Below are 14,886 nucleotides of genomic sequence, written 5' to 3' on the forward strand. Positions count from 1 at the left end.
GGCAAAATGGGCAGGCGGGCAGCCCACTATTTCACAAACCTCATCTAAGGGTGGGATAAAAAGAGTCAGCAGCATTGCCAGTGTGAGTAGTCAGAAGTTTTGGAGATAATTTGTAGCTGGTTGCATATTGGTACTTGGCAGCTTCATCTCTGATCGGGGCTTCATTCTTAGCATTTCCAGGCTTCATTTCAGGACTTATCTCTGTCTGCCAGGCCCCCAGAGGATTCAGACAGTGTGGACCCTTCCAGGTATTAGGCAGCCTTCTTTTACTCTGGTAATGGGGATCATGGTATCCGCTGGAGGCACCTCCTCTGAGGAGGAAGAGAGGGGCAGAGGGGAGAGGAGGCCACATGTCCCAATGCAGCTTCCAGGGGTGGGACTTGTGGAGGAGTGGTGCAGACACAAGGGGCGCAGGGCCCGAAGGTAGTCCAAGTTGGAAAGGGCCGCAGTAAACAGCACTACCCTGCTGCCAGGGTTTACAGGTGGTGATGCAGCTACCTCAATATGTACAAGTTGCAATGCTGAAGGAGGCTCCATCTTTCAAGGGAAACCATGACCTCCATTTGTCAGATAATTGTGCATGAGGTCAGCTCTGTATCTGTCAGTGAGGTAGGGATGCCAGTGACACCTTGATCCAACGCTCCTTCAGCTAGACTACAAAAGATCAGCTTCAAATGCATGCCAGGGATCCCGCCTCCATCCCAGATGTCTGAAAGAACTCATCCATTTGAGCACAAAGAGCAGTCAGTGCCTGTGCAATAAAGTTCAGAACCACTCAACTCCAGCTTCACCAACTGGTGTACCCCGCACCATTAAAATAAAAAAGTGAAGGTCATGACAACAAAAACAAAATTTATCTCATTGTGACAATTCCAAACTATTTACATAAACATTTCTGGTCTTCATTCCCAGAGCAGTAAGGATAAAGTAAACATAAATGAACATAAAATCACCCGTGACCTGTCCCTCATGTGCTAATGGTGCCTTTAACTTAAGTTTGCAAGTGCTACATCTAGGTGCTCCCTCCCACGCTCGCATCGGCATTGGAGACAGCCTGCTGGCTCTGCTGTCTTTTTGGCTTTGGTGGCCTTGGTGGTTGTCCTCTGGCCAGTGGAGCCTGTGCTGCCCCCACCTGTGAGGGAGCGACTAGTGTCACGGCTGGCATCTCCCCAGTCGCCGCATCCACATCAGATGCCAAGGTCACTGGTGGAAGCGGGGAGGAGTTGCTGCCGTCATCTGAAGTACCCTGAGAGGAGCCCACAGAGATGACAAGCAGCTTGTGCGTCAACGTGAAGTTGCTCTGGACCTGCCTGCTCATCACTGATGATGAGCACCTGGCTGGGATGCTGGGTGCCCAATCCATCTCCCACACTGACACTGACCACCTGAGGTTATTGCCTGTGTGATGGCTTGCAGGTCTGAGCACAACCCTATGGACCCCTGATTCTGATCCTGGAGCTGCCTCTCCATGGGAGTTGCCACTCTCTCAATGGAGGAGCCATTGTGCTCAGCCATGAGCGTCAACGAAATGCTCATACTCCACATGGACTCCTCCATAATGGAGACCTTGGCACATAGACCCTCATGGATCTCAGCCAGATCCTCCCGCATATATCACTGGACATCCAGCATCTACTACCAAATGGATGACTCAGAGGCTCATTTGAGCTTCAGCCTGGTCCACAGCGATCCTCCGACTGCCGGCACCCTGGGCACTCTCTACCTCCGCCTGCACCTCAGACGAGTGTGAAGTGCCCTCATTAATGTGAACCAAGATAGTAACCACCAATTTAATGCCCACTGAGGTGCTGGTATCTGCACTGGTGCCTGGTTCAGAGAGCGGGTATGATGCAGATGCAACAGAAGATTGGTGGTCCTCCAGCGTGAGAAGGGGTGGCCCTTCGTTGTCCGCACAGCGGACAACTGCTGGCGAACCTAAAAGGGAGAGCAAGGACATGTCATTAGTTAAAGTAATCACACTGTCACTGTGCATGCCAGGCACTCTGGTGAGACTGTGGAGATCTGCATCATGGTGCCTTCATCTTCCAATGATCAATGGGGACTCCAGGTTCAAGGCTCCCATCAATGAAGAGACTACACTAGCATGGTTGCACAATCCAAAAGTCTCACCTCTGCACACTGCACTCTTACCTGCGTCTGGCACCCCCACCGCTCCAGGCCCGGTTGCACAGGGTGCATGCCGGCTCTCCAGGTTGAGGGCATCCTGCTCGAATCAGGAGAATGGTTAGGCAGACCTCTGCCTGTATGTGCCCTTTCAGCTTGGTCATGGCTCATCTTCTCCTGAAAGGACAGAGGAGCATTGATTAGTTCACTCTCTACCTGCAGCACCATTGCAGCCTGGCCAAGCTCACCTGAGGAACACCTCCCAGGGCACATCTGAGTTGTGGCCCTCGAGCTGCAAGGCGCAGAGTCCAAGCAGCCAGGGCTCACCCTCTTGGCCAGCTCTGGTGTCATTGACAGTTGGCAGTAAGGCTCTAGCACCCCTGAGGTCCATTGAGGGCTGGCCAGGCCTTAACACTTCTACACACTGACCCTCACCTACTCACCCTTCCTGAGTGCAATAGGTCATTGAAGCACTTCTGGCACTGCACCCAGGAGCGCTGCACCATATTGTGGCTGCTCACCTGGGCTGCCACCTCCTCCCACGTTTGGGGGCAAAGGTGTCTGTTCTGGCAGCCACCTCTTCCAGGAGGACAGCTAGGCACTCACCATGAAAACAAGGTCCGAGTGCCCACCTGACCTGCCCTCCTGCTTGGCGTTTGCAGCAGCACTCGAGTCCATCATAACAACAGCAGACAGAAGCCCTTCCCTGGCAGCCTTTCTGGGGCTGCCTAGGCCAGTTTTAAACCAGCTGCTGAGCCGCCATTGGACCCAGCGGCTGATAGGCCCCAGCCTCCGCTTGGCCCTTCCCAGTCAGTGCGGAGCCACGTTTCACGCTGCGGGGGTGGGCCTCAATTGGCCCACCAGCATGAAATCGCAGTCAGGGCCCGATCGCAGGTGGCAGTCCATTTTGCGGCCGCTCCCGAGCCTGCCCACCACGCCCGCCCGATGAGGGGAAAATCCTGCCCTTAAGTTTAGTTGGGAAGGATGCACCATAACATTAAGAGAAATGTAGTAAGAAAGTGACAGAAAAGGTGAATAAACTTTCTAGTGTTGCTTACAGAGAAAGCAAATTGACTTAGATTGCCAGTTTATTGTGATTGGAAATTAGCTCAGCTCTCCAAAGTAACCAGCAGAGTTCTGATACCAGAACAAAGAGGACATGCTTATCAGAAAAGTTTGAACAAGCTCGAGGCCTTTTCCCTGGAAACTAATAGGCTGAGATGGTCATAGTAGTAGGATGGTCAAATGGGCAGATAAGTGGCAGATGGAATTTAACCCTGAAAAGTGTAAGGTGATACACTTTAGAAGGAGTAATTTGACAAGGAAGTATTCAATGAATGGCATGACACTAGGAATTTCTGAGGAACAAAGGAACTTTGGTGTGTGTGTCCATAGATCTCTGAAGGCTGAAGGGCATGTTAGTGGGGTGGTGAAAAGGCATATGGGATACTTGCCTTTATCAATTGAGGCATAGATTACAAAAGTAAGGAGGTCATGTTGGAGTTGTATAGATCCTTGGTGAGGCCACAGCTGGAGTACTGTGTGCAGTTCTCGTTGCCACATTATAGGAAGGATGTGATTGCACTGGAGGGGGTGCAGAGGAGATTCACCAGGATGTTGCCTGGGATGAAACATTTAAGTTATGAAGAGAGGTTGGATAGACTTGAGTTGTTTTCGCTGGAGCAGAGAAGACTGAGGGGTGACCTGATCGAGGTGTACAAGATTATGAGGGGCATGGACAGGGTGGATAGGGAGCAGCTGTTCCCCTTAGTTGAAGGGTCAGTCATGAGGGGGCATAAGTTCAAGGTAAGGGGCAGGAGGTTTAGGGGGGATGTGGGGGAAAATGATTTTACCCAGATGGTGGTGACAGTTTGAAATGCACTGCCTGGGAGGGTGGTGAAGGTGGGTTGCCTCACATCCTTTAAAATAAGCACCTGGATGAGCACGTGGCATGTCATAACATTCAAGGCTATGGGTCAAATGCTGGTAAATGGGGTTAGGTAGGTAGGTCAGATGTTTCTTACATGTCGGTGCAGACTCGATGGGCCGAAGGGCCTCTTCTGCCCTGTGTGATTCTGTGAGAAGTGAGAGGTGATCTGATAGAGGTCTTTAAGATAATAGAAGGGTTTGATAGGGTAACTGTAAAGAAAATGCTTTCACTTATGTGAGAGTCCAAAACTAGAGACCATAAACTTAAGACAGTCAATAATTAATTCAACAGGGAACACAGGAGCAACTTCTTTACCCAAAGAGAGATGTTAATGTGGAACCCACAAGCACAAGGAATGGTTAAGACAAAAATCATAGCTGCATTTCAAAGGAAGTTAGATAAGCAAATCTGGGAGAAATACATGTAAGGAGATGCTGAAAGATTTACATGAAGTAGGCTCATGTGGAGCATAAACATCACCATGGACCAGTTAAGGAAAGTATCAAACTTAAAGAAAAAGCAAATAACTGCGCAAAGATGAGTGGCAGGTCAGATGATTGGTCAGAATATAAAGAACAGCAGAGGATGACTAAAAGATCCATCAGGAGAAAGAAATTAGAGTACAAGAGGAAGCTAGCTAGATACGTAAAAATGGATAGCAAGAGTTTCTACAGGTATTTGAAAAGAAAAAGAGTAAGTAAGGCGAGTGTTGTTCCTCTAGAGAGTGACAGTGGGAGTTACAAATAGATAATAAGGAAATGACGGAAGGAATGAATAAACATTTTGCTTCTGTATTCACTATAGAGGATACAAAAAACATTCCAGTAATAGCTGCAAATCAGCAGGTGAAAGGGAAAGGGGAACTTGGGTGAAATTGCAATCACTAGGGAAGTGGTACGGAGCAAACTGATGGATCTGCAGGCTGACAAGTCTCTGGGTCTTAAAAGAGGTGGCTATTGAAGTAGTAAACACATTGGTGTAAATTTTCCAAACTTCACTAGATTCTGGGAGGTTCCATCAGACTGGAAAGTAGCAAATATAACCCCTCAATTCAAGAAGGGAGAGAGGCAGTAAACAGGAAACTATAGTTAGCTCACAGTTAACTTGATGTCTGTGTGGGGAAGGTGTGAGAATCAATCATTAAGGAGGTTACAGCTGGGCACCTAGAAAAGCTCAAGATAATTGGGAAGAGTCAGCATAGTTTTGTGAAAGGAAAATCACATTTAACCAATTTACTGCAGTTTTTTGAAGGAGTAACATGTGCTGTGGATAAAGGAGAGCCTGTAGACATACTGTTCTTAGATTCTCAGAAGGCATTTGATAAGATGCCACATCAAAGGTTATTACAGAAAATAGAAGCTCATAGTGTAGGGGGTAACATATTAGCATGGATAGAAGATTGGCTGGCTGGCAGAAAACAGAGAGTATGCATAAATGGGTCTTTTTTGGATTGACAGGATATGACAAGTGGATTCCTGCAGGGGGTCTGTGCTAGGGCCTTAACCTTTAACAATTTACATCAATGACTTTGATGAGGGGAGTGATGGCATAGTAGCAGGTGACACAAATATAGGTAGGAAAGTCTGTTGTGAAGAGAACATAAGGAGGTTGCAGACAGATATAGATAAGTTGAGTGAGATAGCAAAGAGCTGGCAAATGGAGTTTAATGTGGCAAAATGTGAAGTTGTTCACTTTGTCATAAAGAATGAAAAAGCAGAGTATTACTTAAATGGAAAATGGCTGCATAATTCCGAGGTGCAGAGGGATCTAGGTGTTCTAGTTAATGAGCCACAAAAAGTTAGTATGCAGGTGCAGCAAGTAATTATGAAAGCTGATGAAATGCTATCCTTTATTATGAGAGGGATTGAACATAAAAATAAGGATGTTATGCTTCTGTTATACAGAGCATTGTTGAGGCCACATCTTGAATACTCTGAGCAGTTTTGATCTCCTTATTTAAAGAAGGATGTAAATGCTTTGGAGGTTGTTAAAAAAGTGGTACTAGGTTGATACCTGGAATGAGTGGGTTGTCTTATGAGGGAAGGTTGGACAGACTGGGCTTGTTTAGAAGGGTGAAGGGTGATTTGATTGAAGTATACAAGATCCTGAATACTCTTGACAAGGTGGACGTAGAAAGGATGTTTCCTCTTGTAGGTGCGTCCAGAGCTAAGGGGCAGTGTTTTAAAATTAGGGGTCACTTTTTTAGGACAGAGATGAGAAGAATTATTTTTCTCTCAGAGGGTTGTGCAACTTTGGAACTCTGCCTCAGAAGGATGCAGGGTCATTGAGTATTTTTAAGGCAGAAGTAAATAGATTCTTATTAGGGAAGGGAATCAAATGTTCTCAGGGGTAGACGGGAATGTGGAATTTCAAACACAAACAGGTCAGCCACCATGTTATTGATTAGCGGAGCAAGCCAGAGGAACCGAATGGCGTATCCCTGTTCCTGTTTCTTATGTTTTTGTGGTGTACACTGGATGTAAATCAATTCAGCTCCCTAGGATTTCCTCAATCCCATGAGGGTTCCGCAATCTCTCGCTATGATTTTGACAGAAGATTGTTGAAAATCTTGGCTGAATAGAGTAAATGGGTGTTTATGCCATTTTTCTAGGGTGTCCACAAATCCTATCAGAAAATTTGAGATGTTTAATGTGGTAAAGTGGAGTGCTGTGTACCTTTAAGAGAATGTATTGACCAATTGCTACACAGCCCAGGCTACTTGGGTAATTGTAAGTCTATAGTTGGAGGTGATTTAAGAAGCAAACATGGTGTCAGTGCTCTGTTCTTAGTTCCAATAAACCAGTGTTTGTTCAGTTAATCGGTCTCTCTACCTATATTGTTTTGAGCACCAACTAATACGTTAATATCAAGGGTGCAGCTAGTGTTCGCCAGACAGCGAATTTGGTAACCAAAAACATAAAATTTAAATTTTTTTTGCACATCCCACCAATACAGACTGCTCAAGAGGAAGATGATTACCTCCTTGTTACAGATGTGATAGAAATATTCAAATCAATGTATCCTCAGATCATCCAACAACATTTGTTCTTACCATGAATTTCCTCAGAGACTTCTGATCATCTCCACTTAGGGAAATTGGCTATTAATGCCATTTCTCCAGGACCTCCACAAGAGGGAGATTGGAAGAACAATGGATATTTTGGACTGAGAATTCATCAAAATGTGTAACTATTTCATCATGTTCAGAAAAAAGTCAATTGCATCACATTTTTTTCAATTTTTTATGACAAATATTAAGTAAACATTAGCTCAGATCCAGAATTAAACCTATAATGATCCCATAGCCTGATATTACGGACAGAGGAGGGTCGTTTCCCCCTTTTTTTCCATCTCTGAACTGACCGCAACAAGATGTGTTTTAAAGGGGTTGCGACTCTAAAGAAAAGACACAAGCCATGTTTTCTCATAAATTAAAAAGTGGAAGATTTAATGCTCATTTCCTCAACACCTGAATTGATCCTTTTTTTTAAATTTGTTTGTGGGAATCCCTGGCAAGGCCAACATTTGTTGCCAATCCCTAATTGCCCTTGAGATGAGTGACTTGCTAGGCAATTTCAGAGGGAACCACATTGCTGTGGGTCTGGAGTCCCATTTAGGTTAGACCAGATAAGGGTGGTAGATTTCCTTCATTAAAGGACATTAGTGAACCAGATGGGTTTTTACAATAATTGATGATAGTTTTGTGGTCACAGTTACTGAGACTAGCTTTATAATTCCAATTTCATTAATTGAATTCAAATTCCACCAGCTGCCATGGTGGGGTTTGAACCCATGTCCCCAGGGCATTAGCCTGAGTCTTTGAATCACTAGCCCAGTGACATTACCACTACACCACTATCTCCCCTATTCAGAACAGCACCCACACACACATGCACATAAGACACGCATATGCAAGAAATGGTAACTACAAAAGAGGTAGCATGCACATAGGTATTTAAAAAGTCCAACAAGTCACTATTACAAAAGCAAAAATAAAAATACCTGGAAAAACTCAGGTCTGGCAGCTTTTGCAGAGAGGAACAAAGTTAACATTTCGAGTCCATATGACTGTTCAACAGAACTAAGTAAAAATGGAAAAAAGTCACTATTTCTCTTGAGTCTTTCGAGATGAAAGCTGGAAATTTTGCAGGCCTGATGATTCTCTTTTTTTTCCCAGAGGAAAAGAAAGTTGGGAGTTTCTGGCATTGAATTTGTAGTAGCTTACTCCACACAACAACACGCTTTGCTCCAGCTCAGGTACAGTTGAGTTCCTGCCGTGAAGATCTGGCTTGGTTCTTCAAATTTCCAGGTAAATGATTAGCCCTACTCCTCTGCCTGTTGGTGGATTCTAGGCAGGGTTCTTCCTTTGCTGGATGGGATCTCTTGGTCTCCTTCTCTCCTAGACCAATTGACATTCTGAAGCTGCTCTCAAAAATGTTCTAATAAATGTTTCTTATCACAAGCTGTTTTCTGCCAGGTGACCATATTATGGGTAATCCCATTGTCCACACAAATGGTCCCTGATGACTTGAGCATTGATTTGAATCTTGGATATTTGCATCTCCTTGTGATAGGACAATTTTTCTTCACACCCAGTGTATGGAATTTCATTCTGCAGCCACTGATTCTGTGAGGTCGTTGTGTATTAGTTTCTGTAGGTATTTGAGCAATAGCAGCTGTTAGGTCTATAGGAGAGGTCAGTTGCATTTTTAATGTCTTCTCAATGGAATGCACCAAAAGATCATTTACATTTTAATGTCCTGACCAGGCAAGCAGGCTAACTTCCAGCCTTGGGCAGTTTCATGTATATTTGGCAGACACATAGGGACAAAAGGTCACCTGACCTCAAGACTCCAAATTATTTCAAAGTTAGTTTTCCATTTTCCATCCTGTTTTTTAAAGTTAAGTGTCCATTTTTCCATAAAACCATGGGTATAACTTGGTGACCATGGCACTGATAACAAAATGTGAATTCAGTTCATTTTTCCAGTCACAAAATCACATGATAGGTACAAGTGTGCATTTAAATACAGTGCCTTTAATGTAGTGTTACTGATCAGGGGTGAGGGCAGAGGAGCAGTTTAATTTAAACCTCCTTGATTTCACCTCTCACCATCCATCCGTAAACAGAAAGGAGATTTTGAATTTTGATCTCCCCCTATGTAAGCAGTGGCATATTTTCCCCAATAACCCCACAGCACACTCGAGATAGGGTAACAGTCAGAGGGTCAATTTAGTTCGCACACACTCAATTCATGGGAAGGGGATTTGCAACATCCACCCCTTCTGAATTTATACAATAAAAGAGAGATAAGGGAAAGAAAGGGGCTCAGACAAACCACAGTCAGATCACAGTCAAAATAAGAATTATGGTTTCATGTGAGTTCAGAGTCCAGGATCAAAAAGTCCAATGGTGTATTCCTCCAGAGGTTAGCAGGCTGAAACTGTTGTAGGGGGTGATTCGCTTTCCCAGAAGAGATAATTCCCATGATGGAAGAAGACGCATAGAGATGAATTAGTCTTGTAGACACAGATACAGAAGTTCAAATGATTTTGGTAGAGCACAGTGTTGATGAGGGCCAGGCAAATTAAACATGGGCAGAGCTCTTTCTGTGGCTACCTGTGAGCTGGTAAATGGCAGACGTGGGAAGGTTGCAAGCCTTGGGTCTTGCTCCACTTCTGAGGCTAAATAGTGACTGAAAATAGAACTCAAAAGCTGAATAATTAAAGCAATTCAAAAAGTTCAAGTCTCAGTCATGTGACAGGGTAGTTTCAGGACAGGCTATTCAGCTAACAAGGCCCCCTTGTTAAAACCCTTTGTGTTTTGAGCAGGTAACCTTAGAACCTTTAACAAAATGTTTGAGATGAGCAGTCCCAATAGCTCTGCCTTTGTCCAGCTCTGGCTGATTCAGATGCCTCATCTACTTTGTGTTGGCTTGGCTGGAGTGTTTATACAATGCAAAGAGTATTACATTTCAGGAGTTTGATGAGTTAGCCTTTGCCCATTTTAAACTACTCAGAAACTTCCAGAACTACCTTTATGTGGTCAGTTGTGGCCAGTTTATCAATGCAGCTATGTATTCATTTTTTGAAAAGTAATATGTTTATAAAGTAGCCAGGAGGATATAGATATATATTTTCCTTCCTGTCTTCTGATCATGACAGTAGAAAAAAATGTCTGAAATAATTTATCAAGAAATAAGATGAAAAATGCTTTCACAGGATGTGGATGTCACTGGCAAGGCCAGCATTTATTGTCCATCCCTAATTGCTCTTGAGAAGGTGGTGGCGAACTGCCTTCTTGAACCACTGCAGCCTGTAAGATGAAGATACCACACAGTGCTCTTAGTGAGGGAGTTACATGAGATTTTGACTGAGCAACAGTGAAGGAAAAGCAATAAAGTTCCAAGTCAGGATGGTGTGTAACTTAGAGGGGAAGTTGCAGGTTGTGCTGTTCCCATGCACATGTTATCCTTGTCTTTCTAGATGGTAGAGATCGTGGGTTTGGAAGGTGCTGTTGAGGGAGCCTTGGAGAGTTGCTGCAGTGTATCTTGCATATGGTACACCTTGCTGCCACTGTACACCAGTGATGGAGGGAGTGAATGTTAAAGGTGGTGGATGTAATGCCAATCAAGTGGGCTGTTTTGTCTTGGATGGTTTCGAGCTTCATGAGTTTTATAGCTTCATTCATCCAAGCAAGCGGAGAGCTCATCACAGTTCTGACTTTGCCTAGTTGGTGGACAGGCTTTGGGGAGACAGGAGTGAATTACTCACCTTAGAATTCCCAGAACAGAATTTGACGGTCACCATGTGGGCACGACAGGCCCGACCTTTTGTGAAATGGGGCACAATGATATTGTGAGGGCATCCCAATGTCATCACGCCACCTCTTGATATTTTGGTTTGCAGGTATGCGGAAATCAGATGCACTCCTGCTTACAGTTAAAGGGCCAATTAAGCCGATTAAATGTCTAATTGATAGTGATTTTGAGTGCTGTTATGCTTAGTGCATGGGCCAACTGGCCAAGCAGCCCTCATGTTTTTCATTCATTCAATATCTAGGGATGTTAGTAACGTGAAGAGCTAGGAGTTCTGCTGCGAGTTGTTTGTTTTTGGATTAGAGGTGGTTTCTGGCATTTTTTGGTTGTTTTGGATAATTCTGGGTTTGCTAAACATTTGCAGAGGCTTTCTACAGAAAGGCCCCTTCAGTGAAGAACCTGTGCAGCCATCTAGATAAACATGGGAATTGTGCACTCAGATGGAGGGACTTCCTCAGAAGGGGACAAGAGGGCCAGAAGGAAGCCAGTCGCCTGCGGGCCCCGTTCCAGAGTCTGCCCTCTAGACCAAGAGGTGTAACCAGAAGGGATGCAGGTCCAGCAGCATTTTCAAGGGAGAAGGGTCCAGAGAAGGTGCCCATACCTAGCAGGTGGCATGTACAGGTAGCGATCATGCTGTGTGGGCAAGCCTGAGGTTCAGTGGAAGAAAGCTTCACCTGTTCAGAGACACTGTCACCTCTATCTGTGATACGATTGACCCCAAGATAGCCTCAAACTGTAAACGTGGCCACCCAATGCCAGTGGCTCTGAGGGTGACAGTGGACCTGAAACTTCATGCCTCAGGATCATTCCAAGCATCAGTGGGAAATCTACGTGGAGTCTCACAATATGCTGCCCACATCATCACATTGATCACAGATGCACTTTTCTGACAGCTCTACGCCTTCATTCAATTCAGGACAGATGAGACTAGCCAGACAAAGTGAGCCAGAGGATTCACTGCAAACGACCTCTACCACCTAGAAATACAAGGAGCCATTGACTTCATTTGCCCATAAAGGCACCAGTGGGGGAGCCGGGTGCTTTGTCAATAGAAAGGGGTTCCAATCTCTAAACATTCAGATCGTGTGTGACCACAAGATTGGGATACTGTAGGTTTGTGCCAGGTGTCCAGTAAGCTGCCATGATGCCTACATCCTCTGTCACTCCCAGGTGCCAAGGCTGTTCATTTTTCCAGCATGGTTGGATGGCTGGCAACTGGGGGACAAAGGCAATCCACAGAAAAGGTGGTTGATGATGCCACTGGGACACTCAAGGGTAGCTGCAGTCATGCCTCCACAAGGGCAATTTTTGAGAGGACCATAGGCCTTCTCAAGATAAGATTTCTCTGCCTGGACCTCACAGGGGGATCACTGTAATATCCTCCAGAAAGCATCTCCCTTATTGAATTGTCTACTGTACCTTACACAATCCAGCTCTCTCAAGAGAGTTTGAGGATGAAGACAGTGATGCTGTTCCAGAGATTGTAGAGGATGATTCCAGTGCTGAGTCTAAGGAGGAACCTGAACGGTCCCAGGTTGAGAAGCAAGATCCTGAATTGATGATCGTTATAGGAGGCCTTGCTTCAAAGGATTTTCAATTAGGAATCCAAAGCAAGGAGTCAAGTTGATGGCAAGGGGAACACCACCATACCGATCGGTGCTGATGAGGCACTCCTGTCACCCTCCACTCAAGTCCCGACCTCTGAAATAAACTTTGCAGCCCTTCATATGTGTGACACATGACTCCCAAGCCTCTTTCCTAACAAGTGGATGAAGCACACTAAGGCCATAGCAGATGAACTCATGTTTTAATATTGAAGTTTGAGTTATACCTGCACCGTTACACATCTGTCAATGAAAAATTGTTCACCTGTGAGACTCCTTATGTGATCATTGTGACTTAAATTTCCACTTGTGAGTTATGTATTGGTACTTCCCGCTCGCTGGCAGCTGGATTGGAGGCAGGCTGCAGATGCCCCGTCAGCCTTGAAGATCTTGGCAGCCATCAACAGGTCCTCGGGGTCTGTGTGAGAGAGTCCAGCGCCATGGTGTCCTCAGAGGTGATGGTAACTGGTGGAGTTACGGAGGAGCTCCTGCCATCATCAGAAGCATCCAGAGAGGAGTCGTGTGATGCATGGAGCTGCAGGTCATCAGCCAATGAGGTTTGATTGAACCTCCCTGCTCACTAGAGATGGTCAGGACACCAACAGAGTCACCAGATGCCTCATCCACCTCTCACATTGGCAGTGACCTGCTGAGTCACGGCCAGTGTATGGGCTTGCAGGTCTGAATGCAATTCCAGAAAGCCCTGACTGAGTTCCTGGAGCTGCCTCCCCATGAGAGTCACCACTCTCTCATTGGAGCTGCATACGTTGTCTCTATTTTTAATGCCCGTATTGACCGGTCAAAATTACTTTTTTTACTCTCTCAAACTCAATAAAAGTTTGCCCAGGCTGTTTTCGCATATTCCTAAATTTCTGCCTGTATGCCTCAGGAGCCAACTCATATGCACTCAAAATAGCTTTTTTCAAATTACTACCATAATAACTTTTAAACAAATCCCCAAATTAATCACTCCCAGGCAAATCTTCATCAAGGCAACAACAACCCATAGGCCAGAATAATGCCTTCGGCGTGCAGGGCGGATCCGGCAGGCTGACATGTAAAATGATGCGAGATGACATTGGGCGTGCGTCCCGATGTCATTGTGTGTACTTTCAATGTTGTGTTCGACGGGCGGGCAGCCGCCTCCGGCAGTGCACCCACTGAACTGTCAAAGGCCCAGTAAGGCCATTAGGAAAGTAATTTAGCTCACTCTCAACACTGCCGGTCCAGCCTTAAGGTTAAGGTGAAGAGCCCAAGCAGTCTTCACAGGCGGGATGAGGTTTCCTGAAGGTTTTATAAAATAATTAAATATATTTTTGCAAAATGCACAAACATGTCCCAGCTCATGTGACACTGTCACACGAGGGGACATGTTGAAATAATTTTTTTGGTCATTTATTGAGAAGTTTCATTATCAACTTAATCTCCCTGAAGCAGCTCCATGCCTCAGGGAGATTGCTGTGCTCTTTCGGGCGCTACTGGCCGCGTGTTATGCTGCCAGGCCTTAATTGGCCCGCCCATGTAAAATGGTGGTGTTCAGCCGATCACGGGCAGCGATCGGCTCCATCCCCGCCCCCACCCCCGCCTGCTCCCACTTCCGCTTCCGCTTCCACCCCAACCCAGCCCGCCCGCTCGAAATAGGTAAGATTCAGCCCATAAACTTTAAACCAGGCAAAGCACATTTGAGTTTAAAAATTCAAAATGAGGTTCCTTTCAATTTGTTTCCTTTTCAGACACAGTTGTAGGCTTAAAGTCTGGTTAGATATTAAATGCCTCTGACCTGCACACACAAAACTCCTTTCTGCTTATATCTAGCTTCCCCTTTGAATGTAAATTTTCTATTGTATGACTAGGTTTTTTAATTATACCTCTCCTAACTATAATCTTTTCATTCCACCAATTTTACTAGTAATATAAACACATTGCTTAGTGTCTTCCAGCTAGGTGCAAGGTTTTACCCATGCTTTTGAATGGTTTATTGAACAAATGCTAATTGGACTTTACCTTTTCCCCCTTACGTTGATCTAATTAACATCTCCAACTACTATGCATCAAAGCACCTAGACTAGCTGGCTTTAATCCAATTAAGACACACATAGACATACCCATAGACACAGGCCCTACTACAATCCTGATTTAACAATAATTTCCAATAACATTATACACATTGATATCTCTTCATGACACCAAGGCCAAGATTTTCTGTTTGGCATGTTGGGGCTGGCCCTGCACACCGACGCATAAAATGACGTGAGGTGATGGTGAGTGTGTGTCCCGACGTCACCACGCATCATTCCGACCTTTCGGTCGGTGGGCACACACTGGAGTTGGCTGCATGCCCGCCGAGCTGTCAAAGGCCTGTGAAGGTCATTTATAAACTAATTAACCAAATTCACACGGCTGCCCGTCC

This window comes from Carcharodon carcharias, chromosome 5 (assembly GCF_017639515.1).
Source record: "Carcharodon carcharias isolate sCarCar2 chromosome 5, sCarCar2.pri, whole genome shotgun sequence".
In the NCBI taxonomy this organism is placed as follows: Eukaryota; Metazoa; Chordata; class Chondrichthyes; order Lamniformes; family Lamnidae; genus Carcharodon; species Carcharodon carcharias.